A 23,977-nucleotide genomic window follows, 5' to 3' on the forward strand; every position below is an offset into this window, starting at 1 on the left:
GCTTAGAAAACCAGGCAGCCGTCTGTTGTTTCTCATTGGATGGGTTGGATTTCAAGGCTTCCAGGCTTACTCTTTCTGCCAAACGCTTCCTGCCTACAAGCTGAGTTCTTTGGCTGTAAATGCCGTTGAAGGGAATAGAGTGTCTGCTGTGGGCAAATTTGAGGCACACATGGCAGGAAAGATAGAGCTTGCACCATGTAGTCCTTGAAGGCAGGGAGCTCATCTTTTTCCTGGTACGATTTCCCAGGTTCATGACTCAGTAAAGGTCTGAAGGAGGGGGAGATGGAACCAGAAAGAGCACGGCCCAATCTCCTCTCCTTTCGACATGCGCCGTAGCCTTGTCTCAACTGCTGTAGTCCTCTTTTGGAAGGTGGGAGTTAAGACTTTTTAAAAACTGTCTGGAGCTTCACATTAATTGGGAGAAAGATAGGGTTTCTACTCCCTTAAAGAGTTATAGTCGGAAATCCACAGGGGCAATCATGTGTCACAATTGGGATGGCAGTAAGTTTTCACATGAGTATTAGTTGGAGCTTAGGTGGTTTTACAAGAAGAAATATTCACCTGGTATTCTAGGAAAAAGAGGCTGTTAATTCACATGACTATGCCTTAGCAAGTAGAAGCATTGCTGCTGCTGGTCAAGGTTTTCAACAGTGAATTGAAACCAAAAACCAAAACGTTTTGTTAACAAATATGATTCTGTATGGAAGAAACAAATTCTATTTTTTGTGTGTTTATAAAGCTGTCACAGGGAGAAATCTCTTAGCTTTGTTATTCTGGTAAGCAATACTAAATAGCATTTTTCACACTATTGAACATTCAGAAATCTACCCACTGGTTTAGTAAGACGTATCCCTTTATACTTGTAAAACCTCTTTGTTCTGTGAATCCACTACACTACAGATACTTCCCAATTGTTCTCTGTTTCGAGATCAGTAATCACAGAAAGTCTTATCTGGGCGAAGTATACATGGGTACACAAACACACAAACACAACCCTGTGAGAGCTGGAACTCTGCACTGTTTCCCAGGTCTCACAAATTGCCTGCCTTGGACAGGGAGCAATCTTAGCCACTTTCCTGTGGCTCATTTTAGTAGGAAATATTTTTGTTTTCCTTCTCTGACAGGTTTCTGCCTTACGTAGCTTCTGAGATTTGCTGGTTTGTGTGTGTGTGTGTGTGTGTGTGTGTGTGTGTGTGTGTGTGTGTGTGTGTGTGTGTGTGTGTGTGTACACGCTCACAGAAGAGTGGATAAAGTGTGTGGGACAATGGCAGGAAAATGTCATTTTTTGTGAATTTTTCAAAGCTCACTGGTTGATGTATCTCAAGTAAGCGGAAAGCCATGAAAGGTCCCCAGAGACTGGGGTAATGTATATGTTTTGGCCATGACTGCTAACTGTGCTTTGATGGTAGTGTAGGCACTTCTGTGACAGACCTATGAACAACCTGAAGGTTTCAAAAATTTTGGGTTAGTAGAATTTGAAGATGAGAATGATGGACAGTAGAACTCAGTTTGGAGCCATCAGGTAAAATGGATTTTGTTTTTCCCAGGAGGGATGGATATTTCTGTCTGGAGTTCAGTTTTAGCTCTTGACCTGTGAATCTCATATAATGTCTTTATCTGTCTTTTTTATTTTCCAAAATAGGAAACCTTCATTTAGCAAAAAAGGTTCTAGGCTTTGCTATTTTTTATTTTAATGATGTTCTAAGGTTGGTGCTGTCTATTCACTGCAGAGTGATCGAATGACATCTTGTACCCTCGGCAGAGCCGGGACCATCGGCTAAAACCGCCAGCAGATGCACCTGTGGCATTTGTTGCTGTCTTGTCTGTCGCACAGAAAACTCCTCTTGTTTGGATGCACTTTCATGCTAAAGGGACAGGTTAGCAATGAGGCGAGTGGAAGAAGAATAGGCCTTTTCAAGACGTTGGGAAAGTAAATGGACCTAAGAGGCCGTCAAATTCCAGGAGACATTTGTTTGATTTTCTTTTTCTTTTTCTAATGGTTCTTATGGGGCTGCAAAAACGTGGGACACCTCGATTACGATACACGCTAAAATTAGAATGCAGATCAGGGAAGACTTTAGATTCACATGACCTTTACTCAACTTGGCTGTAAGAAACAGACCGAGCCTCCCAGCTGTACAAGGCAAAAGAGAAGAAACTACAAAACGATGTGCTCAATCTTTTGGATATCTCGGTTGCATTACTCTCCTATGTTCCTAAGCACTGGCTGGGTTGAAAGACACGTTCAGCCAGCACATTTTAACTAATGTCCCCCACTGGACAAATGAGTGCCTTAAGTTACAAGTAATCCAGAAATTTTAAGATACAGTTGGTCACTGAAAAATCTAGTACCCACCAGATTTGTGGGCTTAAAATTAATATGAAGGAAGCTTGACGGCCAGTGAGTGTAAACACTCATCTGCTACACTGAAAAGTTTGCGAGTTCCAACCCGCTGGCCACGCCAATCTCCCCAAAAGGTTGTAGCCGTGGAAGCTCGCTCTAGGGGGCAGTTTTGCTCTGGCCTGTAGGGTTGCTGTGGGTTGGAATTGACCGGACAGTAGTAGGTTTGGTTCTGAGTTTGGAGTAAATTTTTAATTTGCACCAATGTACTGTGGTTAATTTTACAATCACCTATGGTTGTGCTCTCTTTCAGTAGTACCGTATGATTCTTTTTTTTTAAGCGCTCTTTACGAAAATTACCTTCTTGCACATCGAGCGCCCTTTGTCTCACGCTCCTTGTCGTTGTCTGCGAGAAGTTTCATTCCCTATTTGTGAAATTTATGCGACAACCAACCATGTCATACCGTGTATGGTTCCCTTCCTCTCCATCCTCATGGAACAGAATGGAACAAGCAAGGACACCCGCCACACTGAAGAATCGTCCAGCCCCTCAAGCGCGAGCTTAGGTAGCAGCTTTCAAAATGCTCTCAGGAAGGATTCGTGCGTGCTGTCTGTGAAATTATGTTCGCCAGAGGCACTGTTGCTGGGAAAGTTGGTTTGTGTCCTTTCTCGGGGAGCGAGCCGCCCCACACTCTCCATGGGGCTGCACGTTTGCAGGCGGTTTGGGCGCCTTCGCTCTGAGTCCCCACGCTGGCCTCGTGCACTCTGCTGGCTCCTGTGAGCAGCCGCTGCAGCAGCAGCTCAGGGGGTTGGTGAGCTGCAATCTGTTAAGCAGATAAATAATGTGCTTGGCACGACACTCTTACTCTCCTCTTTAATTTGTCTTACACAAGGAAAATGATAATTAAATCATTCAGGGTAAACCCTTGAGTGTAGAGATGGGGAAAAAACACACTTTGGTAAAGATTGCCGATAGAAACCCACTTCCCTGTTGTGCAGGGTGGAGACATTTATCAATATTCAGCACTCTCCCTGGAGGAGCGGCCCATGTGATTGGCAAGGCGAATGCCAAGTCTCGTTAAGGTCCTGTCTCTGGGCAATCCCAGGCACTCAACATCATTAGAATTCGGAACTGGTGTGGGACTCCTTGCCCTGATTTTTCGTCTGATAATGTAATCATGTTTACTGTACTGATAATATATATAAATTCATGGGTGCAATAAGCACAGCACCTTTGTCAGGACACCAAGTGGGAACCAAGTTCAGTGGGCAGAGACTCAGAAGCACTATAAGATGGGAGCAAGGCCTCCTCCTGCCACTGTGGGTCTTTTATTCCCCAGGAGTGGGCACCTTGACTGCTTCAGATTGAAAGAGAAGAGTCAGGCCTGGGAGAGCTGCAAACAGCACTGCTATTCTGTTTTCTGAACTTGTGCAACTCTCTCTCACTTTAGGAAATTCCAAATTTTGGTATGGGTAAACAAAATCAACGGAATGCAAATGAAACATTTATTAAAATGCTAAATTTAGTAAAGCCCTTTGAGCTTCTTGGATCAAAGCAGATATGTAAATACAAATACCAATTACTACTTAAGTAATTGCCTGAATTAAAATTCTAAATATGATTGTGAATGAGGGGGAGTGTGGAGTGGGGATCCAAAGCCCATCTGTGGACAACTGGACATCCCCTTACGGAAAGGTCGCGGGGAGGAGACGAGCCAGTCAGGGTGCAGTGTAGCAGTGATGAAACACAACTTTCCTCTAGTTCCTAAATGCTTCTCTCCATACCCCCTGGTACAGATAGGAACTGGAAACAGAGGGAATCCAGGATGGATGATCCCTTCAGGACCAGTAGTGAGAGTGGCGATACCACAAGGGTGGAGGGAGGGTGGGGTGGAAAGGGGGAACCGATTACAAGGATCTACTGATAACCTCCTCCCTGGGGGATGGACAGCAGAAAAGTGGGTGAATGTAGATGTCAGACAGTGTAAGATATGACAAAATAATAATTTATAAATTATCAAAGGTTCATGAAGGAGGGGGTAAAAATGAGGAGCTGATGCCAGGGGCTTACCTAGAGAGCAAATGTTTAGCATACAACTGTTTCCATCGAGCTTATTAGTGAATGCTTAATTATAATTAAGTTTAAATAAGTGTTCTGAAATAAAATTTAAGTTCTGCTCAACAAAACATTTATTAAATGAATCTGTGTGTAGACCACGGCATTCAGAGGAAGACGCCGACATCTCCATTTTCAAAGGGGATGCAGATATTGACTAGCCTTTCAGGAAGGGAGGCAGGGTTACAGAGGACACATCACGGAGTCTGAAAGTTAGCATAGAAGGACAAAACAAGAGCCCCAGGCAGAATTTGCAGAACACAAGTTCACAACAAGCCCCTTCTCTTCAAGAGTCCCCTCGCTTTCCTTCTTGCCTCATAACATTTGGCTTGTCTCACCGCACATGTCATATGGCCTTCATTCCAGTCAGCTGTCCTCTGTAGTCTAGGTAGGGTGTCCTCACCTGCTGTTCCGCACTTTGTGCTTTAGTTCAACTGCTGCTGTTACTGCTCCCACTCAGGGTGACCCCTTCAGGGCACAGTAGAACTGTGCTGTAGGATTTTCAAGGTCGTGACCTTCTTAAGCACATACTCAGGCATGCTTTCCATTGTGCCTCTCTCTGGGTATGTTTGAGCCACCAGCCTTTCTAACAATAATGGAGTTCTTATTCTTTTGTACCTCAAGGGAGGGCCTCTCATCTACCCTGAGTAGATGTTGTCTAGCTTGGATGTGTCTTAGATTCGTTACTCCTCCAATGGATGGTTCCGCGGCTTCCTTAAGCAGTTGAGGAAAGAGGTTTCTTTAAACTCTGGGAAGGGCTGGGCTGATTGGCCTCAGCTTTCTCTGAGGCCTCCATGCTGCTCTCTCAAGTGGTGAGCCAGACTAGCATGGCTGTCTGGAGTCTAAACCCGCCTTCCACCCAATTCAAATCGTTCCTGCATTTTTATCCAGGTCTGCGGACATGGACCCATGTATTCCAGCTCCTTGGGCTTTCTGCCTGCCTGCTAGGAGCTGCCTTCAAATAACCCCTGAAGGGTTTTGCTTGGTTAGTGAACTTTAGGCATTTCCACTGATAGACAGTTGCTGGTTTTTGATTTTTGACCTCTTGCCACGTCGCCATGTATCTGACTCTTAACAGCATCATTTGCGTTAACTGTCTCATCTCTTTTGAAAAGGCAAGGAACTTTGAAATGTGGCCACGTTGGGGTTTCTTTTTTATTCTTGTCTCTTAAACTAAATGCTATGTTGATGAATAATTATTGGTGCTCCTGGTTTACTTGCTAAAACCTAGACGCTTGGTTTTAGAGCTGTTCCAGCTATACAAACATGTTACTTTTTCAAATCTTCATATTCAGAGCCTATTTCCTGCTGTGCCAGAAGCTTAAGCAGTAACTCTTGTTGTTGTTGTTGTTGACTGCTTTCAAGCCAGCCCCCCAAAACATGGCAACCGTGTGCACAATGGAACAAAACACTGCTTGGCCTGTCACCACCCACGATCGTTTTCTGAACAGACTGCCCCCTTCCATGAACTGAACTGCTCATCCTCATTTCAGAAGTCCTGTGTGCTTTTCAAAAGCCACACGATTTGTTTTGCAGTCCTTTGGATTGGATTGGATTTGTTCAGACACACCCAGTGGACCCGTGGCAGAAAGGCTCTGCTCACCTGCTCTGTAATGATTGCAGTTTAGAAAACCCTAGTGGGCAGTTTGATCTCTACAACAGCCTTCTCTCAAGGCAGTAGAGAGACTCAGATATGGGGTGTATTTGTTAGTGAAACCCTAGACACTCTCAGAGTCCGACAGCAGCTCCAGCAGTTTTGGGGAGCTTGCTGGCAAAAAGAAGTCTCTAGCCCCACCCCGGAACCACTGAACCCAGATGCGCACTTTGACAAGACTGCACATCTGAAGTCCATTCAGCCGCTTGCTGTCTTGCCCTTCTAAAGTGAGCCAGCAGGGTAGAGGTACTGCTGTTAGAGGGCAAGGCCATGTGTGTTCCTCTCTTCAAGCCTTACCAGCGGAGCCAAAGGGAATGGATTCACTGTGAGCGTGGACAAGGAGCTCAGCTTCTACATGGTTCTGATGCCTCGTGACTGAATAAAAAAAAAACTGCTCATCACCAAGTGGGGGTTGAAGGATTCAGTTCTTGACATTGGATGGTGATCGTTCAGTTAAAACTTGGCGAACTGTTAACTTTGTGCCTGACACACGCACAAAAAGCTTAGCAGAGGACTTGCTGCTAGATTTTCCCATTTCCTCTTTATGGTCGCTTTACGTGGTATTGCCCCCCTTTGTGCGCTGGGCGTAGCTGGGACCCAGGATGGTTTGGTACCTTGCGCAAGACTTGCAGCTTATTAGGGACCAACCTGGGGTATAGGAACCAGGCCTCCGTGACCCTCAAGGCTTGGCAACAATTGATGGGTCCCAGGCTAGCTGATTCGAATCATGCCGACTCTCCCCAGACCTGTGGGATTGGCACCTCCAGGCACCAGTGAGGAATTGGACATCCTAAGCTGTCCAGAACCACTCAGGGTGTTAGGGACCTGGGTCCAAATGCTATCAGCTCAGCAGTAGTTGGGGAGAAGCCCCAGTTTCCAGCTTTCGGTTCTCCTGCCCTGCCTCATCTTTTTGTAAGGCGGGAAGTCAGAAAGCTGGAAGCAGGTGATGCGCAGTGGAGAATGAGGCTAGCTGGCCGGGCATGCCCTATCAGGTTCTGTAGGTTACAGTAAAGAGGAGTGGGTGTGGCCAGCTGCAGAAACCTGAAGTACAGATGTTGCTTTGCACTGCTAAGCAAGCAGACTCCTGGCACCATTGTCTTTCTGCACAGTAAGTCACCTGCTTAGGCCTGAAATGGTCTTGCTTATGTCAAAAAAAAGCCCCCAGGAGGGGCTGATTAACAATTTTCCACAGGCATGCCTCTGGGGACCCAGTGACCATCCTACTTGGAAGAGGTGTGGTCCTTTGCTCTGGCTCCATGAAAGCACTTGCTTCTGGACCTGACCTGTGGCAGCAGGACAGGTTTGCTCAGGGCGTAGTGCACTGCATGTGCTATATTCCCCACAGTACCCCATGCCACACATACAGGGAGGGCAAGCGGATGCCATCCTGAAAACCCCAACGTGCCACAGGAATAGGTCTGTGGGGAGTTGTTGATTGTTCTCTTTGTGGATTAAAGAAAACAACAGCTCAGCCATTTTTTCCTCATAGTGGTTGTGACGTACCTCTAAACTGCTCTTTACCCCCATGCAGCATCACTAGAACCAATAAATCTTTTCCTATTTATTGCCCTTAAATGTAAACGCTTCCAACCCAGTGACGTCGCCGGTCTGGAGAGTCGTGTGGGTTTCTCTTGGTTGATTTTCATCCCCCTCCCCACCTTAGACCGTTACCTGATAGCCTTGGTTAAAGGGCCGTCCTTCCATGGCTTTCAGGCTAGATTTCCCACCCCAAACCCCGTGTGAGTTTCCACGCTGGTTTTCACAGCCTGGTGGGTAAATACTCTTTTCTGCTGGCTGCTCTGAGGGGTTTTCTGTCAAGTTCCTATTTAGCATCCAGCCACTACAGGCGTTTGCACTTCGGTGGAAAGGTCTGCACCACCTCCTCCCAATAACCACTAGCTTCTTTCCCGGGGCTGCAGCTGCGCCTCGGGTCCCAGGAAGAAGAAAACATGTCGGTCTCCCTGGCAATTAAAAACATTTGTGCCGTAGTGCATAATCCAGGAGGAAGTGTCCAGAAAAGAAAACTCCCCTCCGGCAAGTCAGTTCCGATCCATAGCAACCCTACGGGACAGAGGGAAGAAAGGCCCCGTGGATTTCTGAGACTAACTCTTTATGGGAGTAGAAAGCCCCATCTTCCTCCCTAGGAGCACCTGGTGGTTTCAAACTGTGGACTTTGCTGGTTAGCAGGGTAAAGTGTAGCTACCTGCTTTTGTGCGCCCCAGCCCACCCCGGTCACTCAGTGGGTGGTAGCACTTTGGGAAACACATCCACACCTGGGACACACAGGGTATGGCAGGTCCGTAGTGGGACAAACAGCAGCCTACGGGGGTTTGCCTTTTACCTGTCAAAGGTTCTTACTGAAATGTACCCTTTACCACTTAAGACGAAATGCATAGGAAGTTGTCTTTGGACCCATCCCAAAGTAGAAAAGGAAGCCAAGGGCCTACCAAAGGTCCCGTGGCTTGGAAGAGGTCCCAGTGTCATTCACAACCCCAAACTCCATTTTCTTTAGTCAATACTGGCACCAGATGGGGGCGAGCACCCACCCCAACCCCCACCCTGCAATTATTGTGCAAGAGGCTTAAACAGAAACCGTGTAGGCTGCTTCTCAAGCTTGACACAGCTGCTTTTTGCATGCTGGTGTTCCCCTGAAGCCTGGTGCTGCAGCTCTTCTCCCAGGGAGCTCGCGCTGTGCGCACTGCGGTAATGCAGATGAGCGCGTTACATATGTACAGCCTTCCTAAAGTTCTTTATCCCACCCCCTGTGTAATCAGTCAGTGCCTAAGTATATTATAAAGTATATTCTCCTCACTTAAACAATAGCAGAGGCTCACAAAGGGAAATTGTTAATATGTGTCCCAGCTTGTCATTTCTGCCTGTGTGAATACGGAAGATAACCGTTCCTCAGGGAAACTATTTCAGGAATTGAGCAACAGATACGCTAGCCAAAGTGCTCCCTTCACTATAATCTCCTTTCTGTGAGTACTTGGAAATCACATGCTGACAGGGATCCTTGGTGCCACTGCGCAGGCAGAGCACAACTGCCACAGCCCAGGTGGTGGTAATATGGGACGGTCCCCCCGGGCACATGTTGCCAAGAGTTGTACAGCTTGTTCAGTGTCTCCATCCATATGGCAATCCGTCCCATTCACAGAAAGGCGCCGGAGCTTTGCCTTGTGGCTTGTGTGGCCAATGTCGTGTGAAGAGGAGCCTCTTCAGCTAGCACCGCCTCTGCTGCTTGCTCTGTTGCAGACCTGCCGTGCAGCTCGCTGGAGCGGGCACCTGAGGAGGAACGTGAGCGCTTGGGTCACTCAGCACATTTTATGCTGGCGTGTGAAACATCTAGCGTGGAGAAAGTTAAGGAGCAAAAAACCACACAGACCTCTGGGTGGTAGTTCATGGGTATGCTCAGACTAAGGACTGCTGGCCTAAAGGAGAGCTCGTCTATGGACTCAGGATTCTGTGGCGCTTTAGTTCCCTCTCCCTTTTTCAGATGGGGGGGGGGGCGGGATTTGTAGTTTAATTTGCATATTGCTATTCTGACCTTTTGAGTTTTCTTTCAAAAGGGGGGAGGGGGCCACACAGTTGATCAACCTCAGAAACCTGAGAGTAAAATGTTTGCTAGAGGTGTTAGAACCACCAAGGGAGACCCAATTCCCTGTAAACAAGGTGAAAAATAAAGAAATGGGGACATTGAAAATGGCACTTAGGAAGATTTACCAGAAGGCAAAACCTTCTCCACTTATATACCCAACTGTTGTTCAGCTTTTGTGTAACTATTTGTGTTCTTGTTTGGTAAACAAACAGACCCCATGGCAACTGTAGCTGATGATATTTATACTACCTGTAAGACTTCCCTAAACAAACAGACACACTTTTATGACCTTCAAGTTTCATTCTTTTTATAGTGTTCATGGAAGTCATTAAAATGGCAAGCTGACTTTTTTTATTTTTATTTTAAATTCTTTCAGGCATATATTTGAAGGATCTTTTTTTGTTGTTTGTATTTTAGAACTGGGCTATACGTGTTGAACTTGTTTAAAGGTATATTCTAGCAAAAGGAAAGAAAAATCTAAAGTGTTTTTGTAAATGATGTGGTTGTTTGCTTCCCAGAGGGTTCTGGGGATTTCAGGTGCAATGGCCGAAAAGCTAAGACTCTCCCGGCTTACTGCTCTTGAACTTCCACGCAGACAGCAATCTGTAGTAAGGGCTGTGCCTCCACGTTTATCTCTGAAGTATTGATGGAAACAATCTGCTACATATCAGCCCCTATATCCAAATTACATTTCCCCATGTGAGTCATATTTACGGCAAGAACAAGATGCCTCATGTTAAAGATCAGTGTGAGAAATAAATGGCAATGTACTTTAATTAGAAAAAAATTGACACCAAAAGATGGAATAATCCAGTGGCGTTTGAATAAATTAGAGGGGATGGTGCAGGCAGCAGTGAAAAGTTTATTGACAGATAAACTAGGACACTTTTTGGAGTTCTCTGCATAGTGCCAACCAGCACTCGTTCATTCAGCAGAAAGTGTACCACGCACTACTCTCATTATTCTCAGAGAGCCCTGAACACAGTAGGCCATGTCTGCCTCAGAAAGCAGATCCAGTAAATAACATACGTAACATGAAGGCAGGTAGAGGGAAGCTGTGGAAGGATCGGACCAAGCCGGGGAGAGGGGACAGTAAGGCTGTTACTTCAAACTGGTCTGGCAAAGTCTCGAAAGGAAGATGGCCCGTGAAGGGGTGAGGCATGAACCCCCTAGGCGGAGGGCAAGCATAAGCAGAGGCCTGTAGGTGGGGGCACAGGTTGAGGATGGGAGTGTCCGTGTGTTGAGTGGGTATGGTTCAAAGTGTGGTCTCTGGAGCCCAACTGCTTACACAGCAAACCAGATTGCCCCCTAGAGCAAATTCCGTAATCTGAGCTACTTCCATTTTCCATCTGAGAAATGGGTGTGACAGCAGGCCATGCCTCGTAGTTTACGTGTAAGGATGAAACGAGGAACATTTCAATGGCCGGCACATAGCAAGTCCTCAATAAATATTGGTGAATCTTAACTCATTAAAGATCAATAATTATTCTTTATGGAGCATTAATCATATCCTACCAATCTAGATTCTGGGAATTAAAAGATTAGTGCACCCTAGTTTCTTAAGGGGATCCCAGTCAGAAGACACACTTGGAAACAGTGCAGTGTCACACGTATACAGAATGCAGTTGAGCATAATTTGATATAAACCAAAATGAGCACCAGTGAAGTCTCATGATGTGTGCATTCCCTCAGCCCACATATGCCCCAGGTGACTTTTTGTGTGTGTGCACACTGAGCTCACTGTGGGAGAGGTGCCAGCCATCTCTCTTATCAGTTGATGTACCCTTGTTCTCTGCACAGTCAGCCTGCCATGCTCAATGTCAATGCAGAAACCTGATGAAACCTTCAGAAGAGGGTAAAGTTGGTCCATTCAGAGGGCAAGAACCAAGTCGATCCAGAGAAGAAATTAAGAGTAGCAATGTGTTTGCCAACATTGGGCCACAGATGCTGTATGCGTTCTTGGTTCCAGAACAAAATAAAAATAACAAACTGCCATCAGACTTTTGGTGACCCTCTGGACAGAGTTTCCCATTGTCTGATGTTTGCAGAAGCAGATTGCCACCTTTCTCCAGCTCCTGAGCTCTTTAACCCTTGCATCACTGGAGCTCCTCGTCAGCCTTTGCTACTCCCACAGATACTCTAAGGAAGGAGAAAATGATCGTTTCTCAGTCTTCAGATTCCCTCAGACCACCTTGAGTCTTAGCTAAAAACACAAATTACTGAAAGGCCTTCTCCCCGGAGTTTCTGATTCCAAGAGCCTGGGCCTAGAGACATGTTCTGAGAATGCCTGCCCAGGAGCATGCTCTCTGCTCCCCTGGTGCTGAAAGTTCAAAGCAACAGTGAAAATCTAGGTTGTTATTTTTTAGGAAAACCAAGACTCAGCCTTTCAACCAGAAATATTTTTAATGAGTATGGCTCAGTATAATCCATTTTCTGGAATAATTCTTTTTTAAAAACTGTCTCTTGTCACCCTTTAAAACATCGGAACAGCCTGTGGTGTTATCCTTCTGGGTTTTTTTTTAAACACCTTAAAATGGTGTCAGTGAGTCAGCCCTTTGCCTGCTCACTCTCTCGCTCTCGCTCTTTTTCTGGCAGTTGAGCTCCTCCTTAATTTCAAGGCCTGACTCAATATTACAGTGCTTCATGTTGCAGCAGCCTGTTTAATTATCTCACTCCTCCCCAACTGGCGGAGAATGGGCCTGGACTCTTTGACAGGGAGAAGAATGTGTTAGTTATCGTTGAGACTGATGACCCTAGACCAGTTAAATAAGAAGTTAATACTGAAACTTTGGTTTTCTGGGTGCCGTTGCTTCCCCTCACACATAGAGAAGGTTCCATGTGGGCCCCGGGCCCTGTGACTCAGCCATGCAGACACACACATTGCACTGACCTCATGAGGATGCTTGCCGAACAGTGTTAATAACTTTTGGATTAGTGGTCCCTAAATCTGTATTGACACAGTTGCTTCAACCACTCTTTGGAAAGCATTCTGTTTTCTTAACGAAATGCTAACATTCATGCAGCCAACGGTAAACTCTTAGTTATAAACTTGGGAGAGCCCCTGCCAGGGCAGAAACTAAAGCTGGACCTGAATCACCCCTTTTGTTCTTTTCCTTTATTTACTCATTCACTCATCACCATGAAAACACAGCCATTCTGCCATTGTCATCACCTGCTATATGTTAGTGATTGATCGGAAAGCATTAGGCAGCGTTGGGTGCTAGGGCCCCACCCTGCTGTGCCACGCGCTTCTGGCGATGGGCAGTTAAGATGGCATGTTTCACACTGTGTTGCTGAACAGCACATGTGGCAGATTAGTGATGTGGCTGCTGAAGAAAGTCACTCCCAAGCTTGCCTTCTATCAGGGTACTCAGCCCCAGAGCCTGACCATTGAAAAGCAGCCAGTTGGTAGTCATATAAACCACTTATGCAGGGGCGGTGCCTGGAGCCTGAATGGTTAGATTGGTTCAAACCCCAGAACTGTTGGGCCAACCTCACTTTGGTGTGGGAGCCCAGCTGGGTCATTGACTGAAATAGTATTGAGTATGCCAAGTGGATCACAACGCTGTTCACATCGTGTGTTGGCCTGGATTATCCAGACAGAAAACCAGTGTCACTCATACATGTGTAAGAAAGAACTTTGTATCAAGAAGTCATTTTATACCAAGAATGTACCCCAGCCAAGTCCAACTCTGGCCCGTGGGTCTAATGCTAGCCGGAGCAATCTTAGGACCCTCGTAGTTGAAGGCTGAGGATGTACGTAGGTGAAGCAAGAAGCAAGGCGAACACAGGCTCATGGGTGCAGAGTTGCGTACATCCAAGGTTGCTGGGATCGTGGCAGGACGCCAGTGGTGCCCATGGGTAGCGACCCACATGGGGCTGCTTCTGAAGCAGACACGGGGCCCCATTGATGAAGAAGGTGGAAGTGGCAGCGAGATACAAGTTCTCAGTTGTCTCTTTTATTGAAAGACCACACTTCAAGGTGCCATCACCAGGCAACCACCAGAATGACAGGTTGGACTTCACCCCTACCTCTACCCAGGTTCAAGATGACATAAATCTAACCTCCACAGGTGGTATATACCTTGATTTCCCATTACCACTTAGCTCTCTGATAAGCTGATTCAGGACCCTACTAACCTCTTCAGGGATACCACCTGGCTGAAGAGGTTACCTAAGGAAGACTTAGAGTTTAGGAACTGAAAAGTTTTGAGATATCATCAAACTATTTGATTCAACCATTCACACTGGGTTATTCCTGATTAATATAACGTAACCATTATTCACGGACCAAATCACTCAACAGATGGGGCTAACATAAAACTGATTTTTGTTTGATAGAAGTGGAGTGTGACCTTTTCCCTATGCTAATTTCCTTCAGCCTCTTAAGGACACTCATATTTAGTCACATGGAACCAGGGACCTCCCAGACTGTTCGTTCTCAAGCTGTGGCCCATGCCCCACCAGCATGGCATTATCCTGGAGTTTGCTGGACTTGTACCTTTGGGGCCTCACTCCAGATCTGCTGAAGCCAAGCATACGTGCTGTAAGGGTGTCCATGTGATTGATAACCATGATGAGATTGAAAAATGCTATTCTAGGAATAGCATTGGAAAAGGAAGAATTTGTATCTTCACCCAGAGACATGATTTTTACACTTTCTTTTTTTACAACTCATCAACATGTTTAGAATCATTCACTGGCTATTTTTCCCTTATGCCTTATCTCTAGACAGTGGTTACCACTGGCAATAATCAGTTTTATAATCAGTTTTATAATCTGCCTATGCAAGATCATGAATCTGATATCCTGGTCATTTTATCCATGTACACACAGCTCAAACTGACAATGAGACAGTCTATAAACCTTTCACATTCATCCAGTGCACCTCCAGCAGGCCACACACCGTGCCGGCCACTGTAGAAAAGTCATCCTGTATTCCCTTAGGGTGATTTGTAATGGAAAACAAGCAAACAAACAAACACAAAAGCCTTGGACATACCTGGTTACTAGCTTGTGCTTCCGATACAGTTAGTTGAGATAGTCGTCACATCTCGAGGTACAATATTGAGAGCAGATAATGACAATAATCTTCATCATTGTTTAAAAGCACCAATCTGACACTTAATAGACTAATTCATAGTCGCTCCAGTTGCAAGTTCTGTGCATGAATATCGTATCACGAGGGAATGTGAAATCCTCTAATTAAACATGATTTGAAAAGCAGCAGAAAATTGAGACGATGAGCGTACTGGGGAAGGGAAGTTAAAGATTGACTGCAGGAGAGAGAGCTGAAGAGAAAGAAGCATGCGTGTTTGTTACTGGGTTACAGAGCCAGTCATTCACTTGAGGGCAGCCAGCCCTTTAGCAGTGGCATTCTTCTCTTTGTGGTGTGGTCTGGGCAAGCAACTTGTGGAAAACCGATTCAGAAACGAAAATCAAATGTCAAGGTTGTGTGCTAGGAGTCGGCCAGTAATCGTAGTCTAGTTGATTCCAATTCCTGGAGACCCATGTGTGTTATTGTGAAACTATATCCCATTGGGGTTTCAGTGTTTTGTTTTGTTTTGAAGTAAGTTACCTTAAAAGCCTTTCTTCTGAAGCTTTTCGGTCTGGGTGGAGGTCCATTCCCGGCACTGCACCAGGGCTCCTGAGTGAGATATTGGCGGCTCGTTGGCAGGATTCTCCCCTTTCATATGGGAAGCCAGTGCATATCATAACATGGGCACCGCCTGTCTATTGGTGGAAGCTTGCCTGTTGCAGTGATGCTGAGCAGGTTTCAGTGGCACTTCCAGACTAGGAAGAAAGGCCTGATAATCGCCTGCCCCAAACCCGCAAATGGAAACCCTGCAGATCCACAACTGATCAGGGGACTGGTGCAGAACCTGGCAGTATTCCTGTGCCATCATGCCTGGTGTCCTCATGAGTTTGGGACTGACTCCTTAGCAGATAACGGCGTGCTGGACATGCTGCGCCCACATTGGTTCTGACTCTCCAGTATTAAAATCTGCTTCTCAGTCTGTTTTCAGAGAAAGCTCAAGGCTGGAGGTCACTGTGACCAAGCTACAAGGAAAGATGGTGCAGTATTCACACCCTTGTTTCCTTTGCTCCCACGTAGCATTGGTGTTTATGCAGTCAGGTATATAACCTTTCCCCCATGCCACATATAAAAAGGTGAAAGTTGTCATTTCATTTTCTCCAACAGACTGCAGTTTGACTTCCCACCGATTTTCAGTAGATTCACGAGAGTAGGAAACAACAGAAGAATAAACTCTAAAATGGAAAATTGTGCCAGGTCTTAAGCAAGTGTCTCTTTTGCTGTTGAGTCTGCCTGCATTGCTTTCCTGTAGCAGGGCAACTGTGGCTACACCCCAAGGTTGATTAGCAGCACTTGGTCATTCTGTATGGCTGAGAACATTCCCATTCAAATAGAAACCTAGTATCAGCAATGTTTGATAGCATTTGGGGAGGTGGGGCGGGATAGATTTAGAAATATGACAGGCAGTTCATACTTTCAGATAGGAATGCACCAGTAAAATACTTAGAATGACATACCTATTCTTATAAGTCAGACCAGAAAAATCTCTTGATTTGATGCTTAAAATCTCTTTAAAAGCAGGAGATGTAGCAAAGCAGAGAGAAAACCATGGCAAGATGTCTCAAAGTTATGCAACAGAAGAAGACAGTAAGATAGTTCTAGAGTTGCCATTAGAGAATTTACCCAAAATTTTAAAAATTAAGGCTTTAATATACTAAGTGGCTTCCTTTAACAATACCATTGTTACACCCACAGTTTAGTGGAAGCCTTTGGTAGGGGGGGAGGGGGTTGACAGGTAAGTCAGTCTTGAAACTTTTAACAAGAGAGGCAGCTTTCTGGACATTGAAGCTTTCCAGAATGGTTTTAGGTTACAAAAGATAATGTTTGGGTTGAGACTTAGCACCCAAGAAAAATCCTAGGCATTACAGGTTGAGAAAGTAGGATTCCAGTGTTATTGGATGCGCAGAAAGCTTTTTGGACAGGAGACCAGAGATGTTTAAAAGACAGGAGCGTAGAAGCCATTTGCCAGCAAACGTGTCTTTATCAGTAGTGTGCTGGGTGCCTGTCTCAGGGTCTGAGTTTCATAAATGTTGGCGAGCTCAAGGTAGGAATGAAGTGTGGAGATTAAGGAGTCTTCTAAGAATGACGCTTGTGAGTCAAAGGAGCAGGGATAGGATTAGTTGTCCTTTTTGGTGTGTATATTTGCCTTAGGTGGAGTGTGGATTAGCAGGGAGCAGCAACCAGTTTCCTAATCTGCAGTAGCAATTGCTCCTTACCACAAGACACGGAGCATCGTCGTGCCTTCATCAGTAAGCACCCACCCCTCTATTGATCCTGTCAGGAACAAGACAGGTCAGCCACTTATGCCTACTGCCTGTTCATTGAGAGAAAGACGGGCCTTTCTACTCCCATACAGTCTTGGAAGCTCAGGGGCAGTTCTGCCCTGCCCTATAGGGTCTCTATTGAGTCAGCATCTACTCGATGGCAGTGAGTTTCGGTCTTTGGCCTTCCTATCCATCTGCGCGTACCCCGGGGGAGAAGCAGCGGGGATCATCGTGTGTAGGTTCCTTCAGTTTTCTGGGTGAGGAAATAGGGGACCCAGGAAGATGAGCTACTTGGGAGGCTCCTACTTACCCAGCACAGCCGTAGTGAGGACTGAGATCCGTCTACGCCAAGCTCCCACCCTGTAGAGAAGTGATGCTGGGCTTCCATCAGAAGAGACGTTGCACACTATTTACTAGGTCAGAAGAGAGCTCCACATTAACACATTCTGTGAAGATTTTTCTGTATACAAAGAAACAACAGGACCTTGGAAACAAGTTGCTCTAAGTATTGGTACTCATTCTTTTAAGTTTCAGTTGCCAGGTGTTTGTTTCTTATTTTAAAATATTGTTTCTAACCCCCATGAAATATCCCCAGGTTATTTTATAACAATACAAATGTTGTTTTATGATTTAATGAAGTTATTTTGAGAGTACTAGCAATATGTTGGGAAAAAGAAATCTAGTAAAATGAGATAAAAAAAACTGGTTCCAACTTTCACATTTGTGTTCACTGGGTTTGGGCTAGGGTACCAAGACATTTCAAGGGAAGGATAGAATAGTCCTTTCAAAAACTAGCACTGGAACATACTGAAGAGTGGAGCTGGACCCACCCCTGCCTCACATTTATCAAAATAGGTTATAGACCTGAATTTAAGAGCTCAACCTGTGAAATATTTAAAAGAAAAGCCGGATTAACAGAGCCCTGGTGACATAGGCTGCACATTGATCTGGTAACCACCAGGTCAGAGGTTTGAACCCACCAGCCAGTGCATGGGAGAGAGATGAGGCTGTCTGCTCCTATAAAGCGCAAAGTCTCTAAAACCCAAAAGAGCATTGATGCTCTGCTCTATAGGGGTGCCCGATATGAGTCAGAATGGACTCAGTGGCAGTGAGTGGTTTGGGCTTTATATCTGGTTAGGTAGCAGTTTCTTACATGTGGCAACAAAAGTACACATCATCAAAGGGCCTGACAGAAAATGGAAAGGTAATGCAGAATGGGAAAAATGCCTGCATCAAAGGGCGCTGACAGAAAATGGAAAGGTAATGCAGAATGGGAAAAAGTGTTTGTAAATATAAGGGTCTAGTATCTGAATTTTAAAGAGCCCTTGGGCACAGTGGTAAAGCACTTGATTGTTAATTGTAAAGTAGCCCAAACTCACCCCACTGCTTCATGAGAGAGCGTGGTGACAGTAAAGAGTACAGTCTTGGAAACTCAGTGGGGCAGTTCTTCTCTGGCCTATACGGTCACTATAAATTGGAGTTGACTCAGTAACAACAGGTGTTTTTATGTTTTTAAATCCAGAACTTGTAAGGAACACTTAACAAAGAATGACACAGTTCAAAACTGAGCAAATCACTTGACTAGATAATTCATCAAAGAAGACAGACATGTGGCTCATAAGCTCATGAGAATATGCTCAAGATAATTGATGATGAAAGAAATGTAAATCATAGGATACCATATCAAGTCCTGTAGGATGGCTGAAATCCAAAAAGCTGAACAGTAACAGCTATTAGTAGGGCATGTGGAAAATGGAGCCCTTTTGCTGTTGATAAGAAGAACATAAAAGTGTGTAGCTGCTTGGTAACCAGTCCTGAGCACATAACCCTTCTGGAAGGCTAAGGTCAGTGTGGAATTGAGGTTTCTGTTACTGACTGCTGGTGTAGTTATTTTTATTTTTGAAAAACAATACACAGTGAAGCATACACCCACTAAACAAGTTTTTCAGTTCATTGACAATAATTAATACATAATTTGTGTCTCCATTCACCCTGTCTGTCCATGTTTGTTTCTCTACTGCATTTAACTTAGACCATAGATTCCCAGATATTCTGGCCTACCACCTCATTTTTTTGTGGGGGGAGTTTACTCTCAGCCCACCCGCAAATAACAACTTTTGTATCCGTAATTCAGGATAAAATATAAGTATCAGCATTTGCAGCCCCCCCCCAGGGGGGGGGCATTCCACCCCCACCCCCCTAGGGGCAATGTTGCCTTCTTTGGTAAACACCGACTTAGTCTTCCTTCCCTTAAAGTTCCCATCTGTGCCCTGTACTGCTGTTGTCAATTTGACCTTATGGCGATAGTGCTTAAAAAGAACATAATACTCAAGGTAAGCATTCTTTATTAAATGCTAAAAATTGTTTAATTTAAAGATGATGTCTTGGGAGAATTTTAGTTCAAGGTTTAGAAGTTTTCAGGCAGTAGATGTCGGGTTCCTCCAGTTATAATGTGGCTGGTGTAATTAGGTATAGAAAGAACTAGTACATAGAACCTGGGGTGGGGGGGCGGGGAGAATTAGATTACATGTCATTGAGAATGACACTTTTACACTGGGACTTTAGATAGGTTGGAACTGAAACGGCCATGGCCAACAAATTGAAATCGGGAAATACCTGAATTTTAAAGATTTGAGTGAAGTCTGAATAATAACCAAAATGTGAAAAATTAAAGGTCAGAGCCCTGAAACAGGAGACTCAAAAGAAGCCCAGCATGCCTTTCTCGAGCTTGATGTGGGAGAATGGGTATTGCCTGGGCTGTGGAGAACAGCACATGTTCAAAGCAGGTTGGTTGGCTGTAGTCTTGAAGCAAGGCGTAATTGTTTCCAACTCTGCTGGTAAAGAGATTGTGATTTGGTTGCTATACAATGTGAGTAGTGCCCTTAAATTTTTTTTTAAGGGAGATTAAGTTTCTAGTAGGATATCAGCCTATAATTTTTCCTGCTCCAGCTATTGTTCTGGTTTAAATCATTCTAGATTTCACTTTGTCATCCATGACGGAGCCAAGGAGAACTGGTTCTAAGCCCTGCATTATACCATATTGAATATATTCTACATTTAATATCATGTAATTTGGGAAATGTTATTACATATTTACATGTAATTGCATTTTTCTTGGTAAATTGTTTTTTTTCTAATCTCAAATGCTGTCACCTTTCTTATGATAATGTTTACTTTTTACATATCAAAGATTATCAAGAGAAACTTAAATCAACTGGCACTTCTTGATTGCATATGATTTGTGTTTCATATATTTGGAATAAAATTAAATAGTAGGCGGTGTAACACCTGTTTCTCATGTAGATTAGCATCATTAGTCTTTACCTACATGTATTAAAAACAAAAGACAAACAGCAATTAGGTGTGTATCTACATAGAAATTAAATCGAACAATATAATTATTTACTGTCTGTCCTTTCAGGAACCCACCTAACATTATTAGGCATCATATTTGTTGTCAGGCAGTGAATGTACAGAGGTGATTAAAACATAGCTATTAAAACATATTCCTTGCCTCACCACCCTACCCCACCCTGCTCCCCAAATCCTCTAAAAGCCAACTACATCTTCATTCCTTACTGACCTTGGCAGGTTTTCAGAGGTCATACTTAATCACACTGGTGAGCTGTCCTTGAACCGCACAATTAAATGATTGGCCTGACAAGATTTATCTGACCATCAGATCAGATGTTCCGGTCACCATTTTCCCACCATGATACACCCTGTCAAGGCAATTCTAAGTCAACTCAAGGAGGCAATGGTGTTCCACATTGCTCACCCTCTAGGACACCTGGGTTTGACTCTTGGCCAGTGTGTCTCTCGCACAGTCACGGCAGCTGGCCATGGGGTGGGGTGCGGGGTGGGGGCAGGGGTCAAGACTGGGTAGTGTTTTATTCTAGTGTCCATTGAGCGGCTATGAGTTGGGGGTCAAGTTGACAGTAGCTAATAAGAGTAACATCATTCTTTTACATATTCTCTTTCTCATCCCTTTTGATGAATCGCAAAAGACCATGAGAATGTAGATAACTAGTTCTACTTTTCTGAGGGAACAGAGGAGCTCCTGTTCAGGTATATACTTGTGTTGTCTGGTGGTCTTTCATACACGACAACAGAAAAGTCAGCACGAGCTGGCCACCTATCACCGGCTGCAGCATTGCTGGGCAGTCTGAGAATCAAGTCCTATGAAGCACTAAATTTTTTTTCTACTTGATTTATATGTGTATGTTTTTAAAGTTACCAATTTCACAGTGTACAAAATGCTGTGTTAAGCAAATAGCTTGCACCCTACCTTTTTTTTTTTAACTGTGTTTGTGAAAATACACGGGTAGGGTACTGCTGCTTGAAAAGAATACCATATAATGTGCATGTTATTTATGTTAAAAACATGGTAAAAACTTCAAAGAGATACATCTACATGTACACACACCTCCTCTCCTCCCCATTCTTTGCAAAGCCAAAGACTTTTCAGTCAGTCATGCAAGTCTGCAAGTTGGCTTCAAATTCCATTATCATAGCAGAATTCCATTATCTTTTAATTTCTTGTTGAAACCCCCTCATCTGTTGTGTGTGCAGTATGTGTGCAGTAAATATCCAGTGACACATGAAGCTTGACTACAGTGCACGCAGTGTGTTTGTACACAGCCACGCATGTCAGAATGTGGGCAGGGACCCCTCTGAGCTCCACACTCACTGCCATCGGGTCCACTCGACTCACCGTGACCCTCTGGGACAGGGTCCTGTGGAACTGCACCTGTGAGTTCCTTAGATGGTAGCTCTTTACAGAAGTAGCAAACCCTGTGTTGCTTCTATGGAGTGGGTGATGGTTTCAAACTGCTGGCCTTGGCTGTTAGCTGCCCAATGCTTAACCACAGGACGGGGTTATCAGGTGTACGATGGAGTTGGAATGTTGGGGAGCAGAGTTTCTTTCATGGCCAACTTGGTGTTACCTGACCCCTTCTTTTGTAAGAACACATAATCATAATACAAATCTTGTTTTAATTGAGACATATTGTCATTACGTACTCGTGTGTGAGAAGTCTGGAATTTTTTACAGATTCATGGTGTGAATGGTTGCCATTCTAAGGCCTTAGTAAATTTTCATCTGTCCTTCAAAATTATGATACTAAGTTGAACTGAAATAAATTCTAGTAGAGTGGATTTCCATTCAGGCCTTGAATTTTAAACAAACAAGTCAACTAAAAAGGTGGGGAAGGAGGTGTTGGGGAAGAGGCCAACAAACATGTTAAATCATGTAAATTTAATTTCCAGTCAGAAATTCTTGTAGTGACTGACCACTCCAGTTTTCCTTTACAGTACTACTTCTGAACGCACCGCGAGCTTAGCTCAGAGCACGGTAGAAGAAGTTGTAGTTCTCAGTTTTGGATGAGGCCTAAAGAAGCGGAGGCTCCTGGTCCCTAAGTTAAATAATCAGGCAAAAGTGCTTGAGGCCTAGGTATTTATTTGCAAGGTAGCATTTTTTGAAGCAATTTGATAAAAAATTTTTATAGTGAATTGTAAAATGTGATAGTTATTAACTACTGGTAAGTAAATTCCATTTCTCTTGAGTGTATCTTATGATAAACATCAGTTCTTATTATACTAGAATATTTTCTGGTAAATTTTATTTATGCATTATTTACAAATATCAGAAAGATTAAGGTAATCGTGTAATGTCTAAAATAAAAGAATGACTAGGTAAAGTTTGACATATAACTGGGATTAAATTGATACATAATGGATCTTTGGTGAGTAAGGTTTCTGAAGACTTGATAGCAAACTATGAAATTATATGCAACCTTGTGTGAGTCTGGGTACTTTAGAGAAACAAATCCACAGAAACTCATGTATAAGAGAGAGTTTTATATAAAGGTTAAGTGCACATGAAGAAAAAATCCCAACCCAGTGCTGCCCAAGCTCACAAGTCCAACACCAATCCACACGTCCAACACCAATCCACAAAGTCCTCCTCCATCTCACAAAACGCACATTATGACACTGACTGCAGGAGGAAAGCCGAGGCAGTGAACGTGTAAGCATCTCAGCACTGGCAGAGGTCTCCACACGGCTGCTCCAGCACCCAGGGCTGCATTGGGGTAGGTCCATGTGGCTTCTTCTCAGGGATGTCTTGCAGGAAGTGAGCCTTGCCAACTGAAGCAGGGAACTGGCTAAGGCAGCTGCACCCTGGTCCGACCATCAGAAAGCAATAGACCCGAGAATTTGAAAGGCGAGGCTCACCGAGCCATTTACCCCTCCGCTCTTCAATTAATCCCACGTGTTTATTGACCAGGTTGGCACAATAAGCTACCTACCTCAAACATAAAGGAATGATCATCTTCATTCATTTATGTGTACTAAGAAAATACACAATGGGGCTTAAAAAGTTTATGGAAAGTTCCATTATGTTTTAATGGAATTAAATGGGGATGGGGGCGGGGGGAGGGGGTTGTCCCTAATTTGTCAAAAGAGCCCTGGTGGCACAGTGAGTTAGGGATTAGGCTTCTAACCGAAAGTTTAATGGTTCAAACCTGAGAGGATAGTGAGGCTGTTTGCCTCCATTGAGATTATGGTCTTGGCCACCCTGTGTAACAGTAAGACCCTGTCCTGTAAGGGTACACTAGGAGTACACTAGAAGGTAGTCCTAGTAAGGGTACACTAGGAGTACACTAGGAAGCACTCTTAGTAAGGGTACACAAGGAGTACACTAGGAGGTACTCTTAGTAAGGGTACACTAGGAGTACGCTAGAAGACACTCCTAGTAAGGGTACACTAGGAGTACACTAGGAGGCATTCTTAGTAAGGGTACACTAGGAGGCACTCTTAGTAAGGGTACACTAGGAGTACACTAGGAGGTACTCCTAGTAAGGGTACACTAGGAGTACACTAGGAGGTACTCCTAGTAAGGGTACACTAGGA

At 44.5% G+C, this 23,977-nt stretch overlaps 1 protein-coding gene across 1 annotated transcript in view; it reads left to right on the forward strand.

Moving 5' to 3' along the window:
• The window catches only part of FOXP1 (forkhead box P1), a 269,188-nt gene that overhangs the window by 185,938 nt on the left and 59,273 nt on the right, over nucleotides 1-23,977 (forward strand). The window lies entirely within an intron of this gene.

The sequence above is a fragment of the Echinops telfairi genome, unplaced genomic scaffold (assembly GCF_000313985.2).
Source record: "Echinops telfairi isolate 266 unplaced genomic scaffold, ASM31398v2 ScPeMD7_31;HRSCAF=116, whole genome shotgun sequence".
NCBI lineage: Eukaryota > Metazoa > Chordata > Mammalia > Afrosoricida > Tenrecidae > Echinops > Echinops telfairi.